Source organism: Globicephala melas, chromosome 13 (genome assembly GCF_963455315.2).
Source record: "Globicephala melas chromosome 13, mGloMel1.2, whole genome shotgun sequence".
Classification (NCBI taxonomy): domain Eukaryota; kingdom Metazoa; phylum Chordata; class Mammalia; order Artiodactyla; family Delphinidae; genus Globicephala; species Globicephala melas.
The window spans coordinates 39,865,562-39,878,009 of record NC_083326.1 but is presented as its reverse complement, the minus strand read 5'-3'; the positions used below and the strand labels follow the sequence as shown (position 1 = coordinate 39,878,009).

Sequence of the window (12,448 nt, the reverse complement as noted above, 5' to 3'; positions counted from 1 at the left end):
GGCAGAGAGACAGAATTTCTCACTTATAAGCGTCTGTCTACATAATATCAATATTGTATCATAACAGCAATGGTGTTGTTTTCCCAAAGGCTCCACATGCAGCTTCCTCAAACTGGTAATCTACACTCACCCTCTACTATAACTAGACTGTTTTCAGTTTACTTTTATCCCTAACCCTCCTATGTAGTAGTAGAATGGATTCCTATGGTAGACACTACTCATGCCCCCCAAGATTTCTACTTCCCCGTTCCTTCTGAGCACATACCCCCTTAAAGTTAGGTAATGACCATGCCCCTTCCTTTGACTGGGTGAAAGCATTTAAGGTTTGGTGCACAGTTGTCCATATTCTCTCCCCTTGCCGTGGTGCTCATGGAGAGGTCACAGGAATGAAGCAGGCTAGATGGTGATTCACCCTGAGAGCTGCCCTGGAGACTTTGCATTGAGCGGGAAATTAATTTTTGTCATATGAAGCAAAGCCACTGAGATTTTGGTGGTGTCTGTCACAGCAGCATAATCTAGGCTACTCTGATGGGTGCAGTCTCCCACCCGATCAGTTCACCTTGATCGCCATTTATGCAGCAGCCCACAGCAGCATATGTGGCTGTCATACTAGCGAGTTGTGTTTACACATGAGTTGGCCCCAGTCATTATTGAAGGAGAGTCTCACAGAAATATCTGGTAGCAGCAAGAAGGTAGCTGGAGCAATCATACTGTGTGAGCCACACCCCTGACAGGTCCATGAATTAGCACTGAGGGCTTTCCAGTGCAAATGATCATCTTGATTTATTACTGAGGAGGTATCCATTTTATGAGAGGAGAGAGGAGTTTAATTTAGAACACACTGAAACTTCTAGGTTAGTGGGGAAAATCAGTGGAAATGCCTAGCAAGTAATTGGTAATCCAGAAATGGAGCTTGGAAATGGGTCAAGAATGTGGGTATAGATTCAGAAGTAATCTCCACACACTTGAAAGGTGAAAATAAGATAGAAATAAAATTTCCAAGGGAAATAGCAGAAAGTGAGAAAAATAAAAAGCCAAGAAAAGAGTCTTAGGAAACAGTGATGTGGGGACGGGCAGAGAGAGGAGAAGCGAAGAACGGAAATATGGGAACTATGATGACAATACCCATTCATTTTGAAAGCTAAGAATACCATATCTTCATTAATAAATTCATTTCCAGTTAAATTTCAAGGTTTTTAATGAGGATAAAAAATGTACTACTCCGTAATAATCCATTTACTCCCTTGGAGATTAAAATAGATTACCCATCCGACAGGCACCTGGACATTATCTGTAATAAAAAGCAAAATGATTTTTTAATTCAATGTCCCAGAACTAATTTATCAAGATTTAGAGTTTTTCAGAAGAAACAGAAGAACTTTTAAACATGTGTGATTTGCTCTGCATTATGGTTGTTCATTTATTTAACAAACTTATTCTACACATCTGGTGGTGCTAGGTGCCCTTGGGCATAGAGTACTTAGCCTCGGGCAGGCTGCCTCATCCCCTGAGCCCATTTCACACACTGCTTCCCCTGCTGGTATGTTGGACTTTGTGCCAGCTTTGCTCCCGCAAGGATGCCCCCAAGAGCTAATTAGCTAACGTTTGTTAAACCCTAGGTTTGTGGGCCAGGCACTACACTAGGTGCTTTAAATGGGTTTTCTCACTTTATCTTCAAGATTGAGTTGGAGCATCCCTATTTTACAGCTGTGGAGGCTTAAGTGTTAAGAAACTTGCCTAGGGACTTCTGTGGTGGTCCAGTGGGTAAGATTCCGCACTCCCCATGCAGGGAGCCCGGCTTCCATCCCTGGTCAGGGATCCCACATGCATGCCACAACTAAGAGTTCAAATGTCGCAACTGAAGATCCCGCATGCTGCAACTAAGACCTGACACAGCCAAATAAATAAGTAAATATTTTTAAAGGAAGGGAGGGAGGGAGGGAGGGAGGGAGGAAGGAAGGAAGGAAGGAAGGAAGGAAGGAAGGAAGGAAGGAAGGAAGGAAGGAAGGAAGGAAGAAAAGAAACTTGCCTAAAGTAACAAAGCTATTAAGTGGTTCAGTCATGACTCAAAATATGCTGGCCAACGCCAAAAGGGTGGTCTGAACCTTGCTACTCAAAGTGTGGTCCTCAAACCAGCAACACTGATGTTACCTAAGAGTTTGCAAAAATACAGACTCTCAGGTCCAACCTCAGACCCACTCAAACAGAATTTGGTTTTAACAAGGCCCCCAGATGATCCCTCTGCACATTAAAGTTTGGGAAGCACAGAGCAAAGTCACTCCACTCTGCAGACTTCACTTTAATGGATGCTGGGGAGATGGGGACAAGCTTTCTGCTGAGTTGCAATTTGGGGGAGAACAAAGGTATATGTGTGTTCTCCAAGGGCAAAAGGAAGGATTCAGACAACAGGTTCTTGCAGTTTCAAACACTGGAGATCAGCAACAGTCAGGACCACTTCCAAAAGCAGCAGATACGGAGCTGGGTCCTGAAGCCAGAACATTTTCTCAATTCATTTCATTAAAACTCCGTGTGCTCTTCCAGGTGGACAAGTGCCCACATCGATAATCTGGAGTTAGCGCCTCCAGCCTGATTCCATTTCCCAAACAGAATCCAGATCTCAACCAGCACCAACAAGCAGATTTCAAACCTCAGTAGAACTTGCTATTACTTATTACATTGTTTATCGTATTGTTCAGCTTAGAATTGCCTAGTTTAATTAATAATGTTCAGGACAAAACTAGTTTGCTCTGCAGTATCCATTGTTCCCCAGGTATGAGTACAAACACTTGCTGTAAAAAGCAGATGCAAGCCGGTTGGTGTGCAGGCCCCCAGTTACAGGTACTTAATTCAGGGTGTGGGGTCGCCTCTTAAGTCCCCTTTCTGAGCCGCGCCGGCCTCCTCCCTCTCGGCTGGGGCCCAACAGTTCGGCTCCTTTCACCGGCTACCACTTTATTCCTTGTCACCAACTCACCCTGGCTTCCTAGGGCCCTAACCAGCGTTAGGGACTGACCCGCCGGCGGGTCGCCTCCGACCTGGCCAGGCCTGTCGGCGGCGGCGGTCCCCACCTGCACCCCGCACCCCCCGGGAAGGGGTGGCCCTAGCCGGGCTGTCACGGGTGGCCCCGCCGGGCGGCGGCGGTGGCAGACGGCGAGTCACGTGTGGCGGAGGGGGCGGAGCGCGACCGGCCGGGTGGGTGGAGAAAACAAAGCCCCCAGCTGTCAGTAGAGGAAGGAGGCGACGGCGCCGGAGCAGGTGAGTCAAGTGCATTTAAAGCGGTACCGCCCTGGCGCACCCGGACACCCCCAGGCCTGGCGCAGTCCCTCCCAGGTCAGACGCTGGCCGCGCCTCCTTCCGCCGCCTGGGGGCTGCAGTCCGCCAGTCGCTCAGCCGGCGGGACCGGGGGTCTCCAAGCCCAGCAAGAAGTTGTGCAGGGGTTGGCGCCGGGGCCCCTGCGTGTGCATCCGCTGCGCTCCTGCGGGCCACATCCCTCCTTCGGGGCCCCAGAGCTGCGCACCCCGGGAAAGGGGAGGGAATCAGGGCTGCCACGCTGGCAGAGGCAAAGTGGACCGGCTCGGGGGTTGAGAGCCGGGCTGGCCAGGACTCTTGGCGCTGGAGAAGGAGGGGGTCTTGCGAGTGCGCGCCCGTAGCGCGCGGACCTCAAGGCGACGGAGTTGGGGCGCGGGGACTGAGAACTAGGGGCGCTGGCAGGGGCTGTGCGCTTCGGGGCAGACCAGGAAGTGCAGCGCACGGGCGACAGCCGGCTGGGGATCAAACCTTGGACCGCCCTCCCCTAGCCCAGCTGCCTCCCCCGGGACTTCTCCAGAGAAAAGCAGCCCCACCTCTCCATTCCGACTCCGGTTCCCGCCTGTGCTCCCGGCGCCCGGGACGCGGGAGCCGGATGGGTGGGAAAGAGAGCGGGTTATTATTCTGATCGCAAGTGGTTTTCTGCAAGGAGCACCCTGCGCTCAGGGCGGGAGCAACTCAGCGACTCCCCATTCTGTTTAAGTAAGAAATTCTTCAGTCCACCCTTCAAAGGACTGGGCAGTGACCACAAATCCCACAAAGGGCGGGCAGGAGGGGTGGGCACAGAAAGACCCTCCCTTCTGAACCCGGAGCGCTCGGTCATGCAGACTTTGAGACCCCGAAAGGGCCAGTGGACTAGGTCACCCCTTGAGTCACTTTGCCAGTCCCGTGCCAAGGGCCGCCCAGTGCAGAGGGCAGAGCTGTAACCTCGGAGGCAGGGGCGCTGCAGCTCAGGAGGAGCCTTTGTCTTAACCCCCAGACCCCTTCTGCTAGTCCTCGCTGGGTCAGTAGCGCGTAGAGTAATTAATATTCCAAACGTTAGCCGTCCCTTCGCCCGGGCACCAGCCAACACTGCTGTACCCTCCCTGCGGGTTTCTCCATCTCTTGCGCACATCCTCTTCTTTTCCAAAAACATGGAATGTGGTCCAGACCCGCTAGGCAAGAGGAGGTTACTAAACGCACTGTAGTGCAGTCACGTAAAATCAAGGGTTAAGTGTTCAAACCTGCACCCGCCCGCCCGCGAGGAGACGCAAGAACTTTCTTGATTAGCATAGTATCTGCCCTGGGGGCCGCACTGCGACGCGGCGGGTCGGTCCCAGCGAGGTGAAGAGTGCAGTCCCCTCTCGACTGAGGTTTGACGCAGCACCTGCTTCCGATCTGAAGGACCCGAGCCTTCCAACTTTGCCGAACAATACACTGTGGAATGAAACAGAACAGAGATCAGAAGGTAACCGAAAGAATAGCAACGTTTGAGATGCTTCGCTTAAGCACTAAATTTAGCTTAGTTTTTAGCAAGGGTGGGGGGCAGGGGCAGGGGTCCTTGCCAACCTTCCATTCTGGAAATGACCCTTGCTTTGCTAGCGTTCTTTGCTGCCAAATTAATTAAGATACCGGTTAGGGGCTGTCAATAGATCTCCAAGATATGGGGGTTGGGAGCCCACCAAGTGGTCGTTAGGTAAGCTCAACTGGCAAGTTTCACTTGCGTGGGAAGAACAATGCTTCTTCAACGCAAAGGTTCCCAAATTTTGCTGCCTGGGGAACTTTGAAAAATCCTGATGTCCATATCTCATCCCAAACCATAATTAGACTGTTTTGAGATGACAGTGAGGTTTGGGGTTGTTGTTGTGGTGTGTTGTGGTGTGTGTTTGTGTGTGTGTGTTCATCTCCAGGTGATTCCACTGTGCAGCCAAATTTGAGAACCAGTGAGGCAAGGGCAGAGTTCAGTGGCCGGCAGCTGCAAGCTGCAAGACAAGATGCCGGTTTAACTACCTGGGTGGGTGAGGAAAACCACACTGAAACTGGAGTGCTGCTGACCAATGCCTGGGGTCGCGGGGACTGTCATCTGGCAGCTTGGCTGGCGGTGGTACCTGCCACATCATTTTTCACCCTCTCAGCCTAGGGTCTGGTTCTTAGTGGAAAGATCGAAGTTCACTGTCAGTGCCTGGTTTCTGCACGGTTGTTAAGGATACGGGAGAAACTTCATTCCAGAGGTGATTCACGTGTAGCAGGCAGTGGGGAAACCCAGCAGAAACTAACTTGGAGCAGCCTGGTGAGTCAGAAGCCTGCACTCAAAGGCGGATCCTGAGAATAGGAAGTAATTACATGGAGTAGCTTATTGACACCCACTACTCCACTCCTTTGAAAGCACTTTTGAATATGTGATCAGGATCTGTTTGCTTGTTTGAGCCGCTCCCTTTTCCAGCCCTGTAAAACACAAAGCCAACTAGATAGACGTCTTGTAATTTCCTTGGTGAGAGGCATGTAGAAAAAAAAAATGGTAGAAAGTAATTTGGGTTATTTCAATTATGCGAAACAGAGAGGATGAATTTGCAAAACAAATTTTGAATACAAAAAAGTCAAATAACTGATTACACATTCAGAGGTAAATTAAAGGATCTATTTAAATAGAAATGGTTACATCTAACATTTTACGAGGAATCTTATGTTATTAACCAAAGGTTTCTTGCTTAAAAAAAAATCATCCTCAGGCATGATCCTAATAAGATAGCCTATTTATAGATATACACAGTTTATGAAATACTTATTTTTATTACTATTAACTTCAGTTATCTCTCTTTTCCTCATTATTCTTTATATCATCATAACTCTCTTGCCTAAACGCTTTCTTCTGCATTCTCAGTTTCTTTAAGGGGGAACAACCATGCCTATCACATAAAAAGCATTCAATATCATCAGCTGTTGAACTTTATTTGAACCCCTCATAACACCTATGTACCCTGCTTGGTATTCTGTTATCTAGAAGGGGTCTTTAATGTCTGCAGCCCCTATAGCACAGAGCACAGGCCTTTTGTGTTTGTACTGAACATTATCAGAAGGTGGGGAGAATATTTATAAGCAAAGCATCCTGAGTACATTCATTTTTATTTTTTTCCAAGACAGACATTCTGGATATGTAGGAGCCAAAGTTCTGTTACCGTTCTTAAGAGCCATAAAATGGTAGCTCATTTGTTTGCTTACATTTTTACATAAAACAATTTAGCATCCTGAGAATAACTAATAATTGTTATATACTTAACTACAGTCTCATGGATCCAAGATTCACTTCATGAAAATTTCACTCTCTACCCATTATTATGGAAAAAACACGTATTTTTTCCAAAAGGAACTAATTAAGCTAGGAGAGTTGTTTCAGAGTAGGATAAATGGCAGATTAATAGTTAGACAGCTTTTATTGTCTTCTACCTACATTAAAAATAGCGCAAATATATTTAAATATCCAGCATATTTAAAAATGGAAATTTGGATGTATTCCTTGCTGGATACCAGCAAAAATAAATGTTAATAAGAATTTCCAAAAGCCAAAATGATGTAAATGGACCCGTTCTCATTTCTGTGTAGCTGAGAAAATTCTCTGGGAATGCACTTCTGAAATTTCAACTCCTTTTAGGGAAGGTGTAAGATACTGAAAGGCTGAAACATAGTCTAGAAAAATGGGACGAATTCAGATAAATCAGAAACTGTTCATGAGAGGATAGTACAAACCTAGCTCTGTGATATTTACAAGTAGCCCAAGAGGGCGAGGTACAAAGAAAGGGTATAGCCTCAACTTTAGAAGCTCTGAAGTTTTTGAGAACAGATGAGAACCACCCAGTCTTATTACCTTAAATTTATACAGCCCATTGATCTTATTAACCTATCAGGGCCTAAACACAGTTGGGTAGATAGTATTCCCATGTGCCAAATAGCACAGGTCCAGAAATTAAATGATCTTCAAAGTGGGGAGAAATCTGGAGCCCTCACTCCTTTTCCAGGGTCTGGTCTATCATCCTGCTATTTCTTGACTAGCTTTGATGTAATCTTGTCTGGAGGTTTTGGGTAGGCAAGCTCAGTTCTAATTATATCATCCCTTCTTAAAGTAGGAGAAACTCTTCACCTATATCATGCTCTCATTTATTCTCAAATTATCAACCTTTGAACTAGGCCAACCCCAAACGATTGGAGCCACATCGTTGGCTTCTTATCCAGATAAGCAAAGTAAGAATTTCTAACTTGTATGAGGGTTCTTAAATGTTAGTCGTATCATCCAGCAAAAGCGTGAATGCCCGGTACAGCATCTTTACTAAATAGTCCTTCAACGGATGCTTCACTGTCTTCCTGGCAGCACATTCCATTCACAGGAGGCTCTCAGCAGCATTCACTTACTGGAGACCACAAAGAACACACCCAACTCTTTTACATGTTCACCTGCAACCATCCTAAGTGTTTAAAGTGAATTGATTCTCCTTAATCAGGACAATCTGGCTAAAGTATTTCAAATCTGTTAACTGCACAAGATTTTTGCTCCAAATCTATAACCACACATTTTAAGAGAAGTATTCAAAATTGTGGTTTGTTACACCAGAGCCTCATAGAATAGAATTATCGGTAAATTTGCTTCCAACAGACCTAATAATCTACGCACTTCAGAAATGACTACTGACAAACTTCATGCAATGGCATTAAGCTTAGGTTGAGTTGAAACCCATGAGTCCATCAACAGATCAGCAAACTCGATCAGGGATCAGCCACCTATGACCCAATGTCTCTTTTTGTATAGCCTATGAATTAAGATTGGTTTTTGTATTTTTTAATGGTTGAAAATAGAGCAAAAGAAGAAAAACATTTGTGGACCCTGGAAAATCATGTGAAATTCAAATGTAAGTGTCCAAAATAGTTTTGTTGGACTACAGTCATACTTACTCACATATATGTTGCCCGTGGCTGCTTTTGTCCTGCTGCAGTGGAATAGAATAGTTGCACCGAAGACTGTATGGGCCACAACAGCTGAAATATTTACTGAATATTTACAGTCAAGGTTTGCAGACCCTGGGTTTATTCCAACTCAATATACTTCTGTTTTAAATGAGAATTTGCTCACTGAAAACCTTGGTATTTTTTCAGTTTTTTCCCCTTTAGAGAAGGGGAAAAATTTTGTTTCCAAACATAGGTCAACTAATCTCCAAAGATAGTTTAGTTTCACATTCCCCTTTTCTGTGTATTTATTCCCCTGTTGAGTATATTGGCAAAAGCAGTACATTTCTAAATAATATGTGAATTTTAGTGATGTGGTCAGCTGTAAAACTTCTGAACCTAAACAGCCCAAACAGTGCAATACTAACTTACATTGAACTACATCACTGTTTCCAGAACTCTAGAAAATAGGAAAACATACCCTTGACAACAAGCCCATGGTCACACTTGCCTCAATTCTTTAGCCGTAGAAACTTCCTTTTCTTCCACCCTAGGAGGGCGTTTATATTCTTATTTGGTTTAGTATATTAATGCATAATTTGAGGATCTATTCAGATTTAGATGTTTTTCATTGACTGTCACTTCATACACTTAAAACATGATGTGGAAACTTGCTGCTTGGGGAAATAGCACCACTCTTCTAAAGTATACATTTCAGGTAAATTGCTTGCTACTTACAAAGGCAATGATCATTAGGTAATAAGCAGATATACATATAGTCACTTTTATCACTAAAGGCTGACAGTATGCCATGGACAATTTAGTTTGAAATTTCTAAATTCAAAAACAGATCAATTACGATCCAGAAATTCAAATTATATGCCTTCTGCTCAAGGCTGGACAGATTACTCTTAAGATTCTAGAAGGAATATTGGAAAGGACAACTACATTGATAGGAACTTGTCTTAATTTTTTACTCTAAGTGTTGCCTCTCATAAAATTTCCTTCATTTAAGAGAACTTCCTCTTTTTGATGACTTGTTAATGTCACAGGCTATTTGCAAGTGAGTTTCACTTAGATTAATAGAGCAATTTTAAGGGTTATATATAATTTGTGTCCTCTTCATCCCTTCCAGAATCAGTACACCTGCAATTTAGAGACCAAAAAAATCAAACATTGCATTATAAGTAATGTAAATTTTGAGGTGCCTGAGGTCAGGTAAATCATTTCTGAAAACTAAAACAGATTGTAAGTGTATTTAATCCCATCCTAGGGCTATTGGTAGTAATGGCTTGTAGGCAACTAACTTCCAAGGTAACTTAACCCACTAGTGTTCCTGACAGGAGTAATTGTGGAAGGGGAGGAGGGAGACAACAGAAGACAGATTGTCTAACTCCTGTGCTGACTGGGTAAGGAACTAGTCCAAGTGAAATTAACTTTCCACCCTTATCATCATTTACATTTCACTAAATTTTTTTATGAAATACATTTTGTTTGATATAGTGTCTGCCGTACATATATCACTCATAGTTCTCTCCAAAGTAGTTCCTAAAATTAGGAACTAATTGGATTGACTATATTTTTACCAGAATAGGGAATTCATAATTGTCAATTGCTTAAGCAGGGGCAAAGCACTCAAAAGCATTTTGCTAACACACAAACCTTGGTTCTAACTTAGAGTTAATCATAAACATCATGGCAGGAATGCTATTGATATTTAAAGTCAGTAGAAGGGAAAATAAGCAAGAAAAGGCAGCTGGAAAATGAGGTAATTCCTGTTTTTTTTTCTAAAGTATCTGAAACTTTTTATTGGCTGTCATACTTAAAAGTGAAATCAGAGGGCTAAATTACCGTCTTTAAAAGCTGGTTAAGTCGGCTTTCAGCAACTGATAAGCAAGAAGGGAGAGAGTGCCTGCAATCACCTTACACTTTCCTTCCTTCGAAAATAATGTTAAATCTAACCACCCTGCCAAAATGTGATGTATTAAGAACTTCTCATGAGTGTAAGAAACCACGATCTCCATTTTCCCGCTGAGCATCTTCAGTTCTCCAGAAGTGGAAAAGACAGCCAACTAGAAGAAACACTTTCCTGCTTTGCACCACCTGGTCCTTCCCCAGAAAGGAAGCTATTGATATGAGACTCCTGTTAGCTTCACTTCCAGCTTGCCCTCTATCATGATTTTTTTTAAGTGTGGTCTTTTGGGCACAAATCTCTTAAAAGGAATTTCCATGAATCAACAGCTGTAATAGCCAAGTACTGCATGTGGTATTGCCAAGTCCAGAAAGCAATTCTCTGTGCAGCTGGAATGTTTAAGCAACACTGTCAGTGGGTCTGTTAATTCTTCATCCCAGCATCTGCTCCCTTAACACCTAAATGTAAGTTAGAATCCAGGGTATGTTTTTAGCAATGGTTGCTGCATAAAACACAGGACGCCCAGTTAAATCTGAATTTCAGTTTAACAGTGATTTTTTTTTTTTTTTAGTATAAGTATGTCCCATATATTGCATGGGGTATTCTCATACTGAAAAAATTAATCTTTTATCTAAATTTCAAATTTAACTGGCCATCCCATCTTTTTGATGGTGGTTGATTGAAGTTTTGTTTTATTTTTGTTTTCTCTTTTTGTTTTTGCTAAATTTCACAATCCTACTTTTATCTCATAATCTCAAAATGACTAGCTTTCCTGGTCTGTAAAATATCTGATCCGAGACTCTATTTCTGGGTTAATAAAATATCTGAGCTGCCTTCACCTACTAAAGAGAAAACTCAAACCATTATCGGAAGTTTTCTGCACATTTTGCTTAATTAAGAAGGGAAATAAAAAGCAAAGCCAGATCTCGAAAATTAGCAATTTTTTATTTGTAAGATATCTTAAGGTACTTTCTATTCTTTCACAGACCTTTTAATAAAGTAGATACTTTAATGGGTAAATTATTAGCTCAATTGGGGTAACGTGAGAAACCCATTAACCATGTCCACAGGACATTGTTGATTGAAGTTCAATCTCAGGTGATTCCAATGATGCCTTGCTAGTCAAGCGAGGTCCTGGGACCTGTAGCATCAGCATCTCCTGGGATGCCTTGAAATGCAGAATTTTGGGCTCCACCCCAGACCTTCTCAATCAGAATCTTCACTTTAACAAGATCCATAAGTGATTCCTATACACCTTAAAGTTTGAGAAGCCCTGAACTAAAGGATCCACTTTTTCACCATAAATTGGTCTTTATGTTTCATATCACGTTGCAATAATCCTTAAGAAACTGTTTCTTTTAACACACAGGAAGGAATGGTTTATTTTGATCAAATATCTTCAAGATAGGCAACTATTGTATTTCTATTTTATTCATATGAAAATTCTAAATGACCATTTCTAATATTGTTTCATAATGAGCATATGTAATAAAATAAGACAAATGTAAGTTTAAAAAAGACTCACTAGAACTAATTCAACAGCCTATTAAAACATTCTGGGTTGCCCGTGAATGAATTAGGTGACAAATAGTTCCTGGCCCTCAAATCGCCAATAAATCTTTTTCGTGCTTTTTTACTTCATTTATTGCAACTTACATAAGAATATTTGTAATCCAACACCACACATTCATGGTATCCCTAGGTTCCTCTAAAGCTGAACAAAGGACATACAGTTTGGAGCTATGGCGAATTCCAAACTACACTTATGAAATTCTAAGTTTTAAAAAGTAATTTAAAAGGTCCCATAGATCTTAATCCCTTTTGAGTTCAAAAACCTTCCTTCTCTATGCTTGCCTGCTTGTTTTTTAGATGTTATAGGGTTGTATCATAGGAAGAATTAGAGATGTTGGAGCGAGAACATCAGAAGGCCTGATGTTTATAACCAGTTCTGCAGCTGACGGGACTTGGTGATTTTGGAGACCTTAACATCCTTCATCACCATCCCTCAAACTGTTCCTCGTCTGTCAGATAGAGACTGTGGGGTCTGAAATTGTCTCACAAGATTCTTTTTTTTATATATAAATTTATTTATTTATTTTTGGCTGCCTTGGGTCTTCATTGCTGCACGCAGGCTTTCTCTAGTTGTGGTGAGCGAGGACTGCTCTTCGTTGCGGTGCGTGGGCTTCTCATTGCGGTGGCTTCTCTTGTTGCGGAGCACGGGCTCTAGGCGTGTGGGCTTCAGTAGTTGTGGCACACAGGCTCAGTAGTTGTGGCACACGGGCTCAGTAGTTGTGGCTCACGGGCTCTAGAGCACAGGCTCAG

General features: G+C 43.2%; 1 protein-coding gene across 2 annotated transcripts in view; it reads left to right on the top strand.

The window, feature by feature from the left end:
* The first annotated feature begins 3,166 nt into the window (after positions 1 to 3,166).
* The window catches only part of MAPRE2 (microtubule associated protein RP/EB family member 2), a 162,243-nt gene continuing 152,961 nt past the window's right edge, over positions 3,167 to 12,448 (top strand). The window contains exon 1 of one of the 2 annotated variants that reach the window (XM_060310151.1): positions 3,167 to 3,252. The gene's annotated coding sequence lies outside the window, so the exon portion shown is untranslated. Of the gene's footprint in view, positions 3,253 to 4,731; positions 4,751 to 12,448 lie in introns of those variants that run through there. The other variant, XM_030876524.2, reaches the window with a different exon arrangement.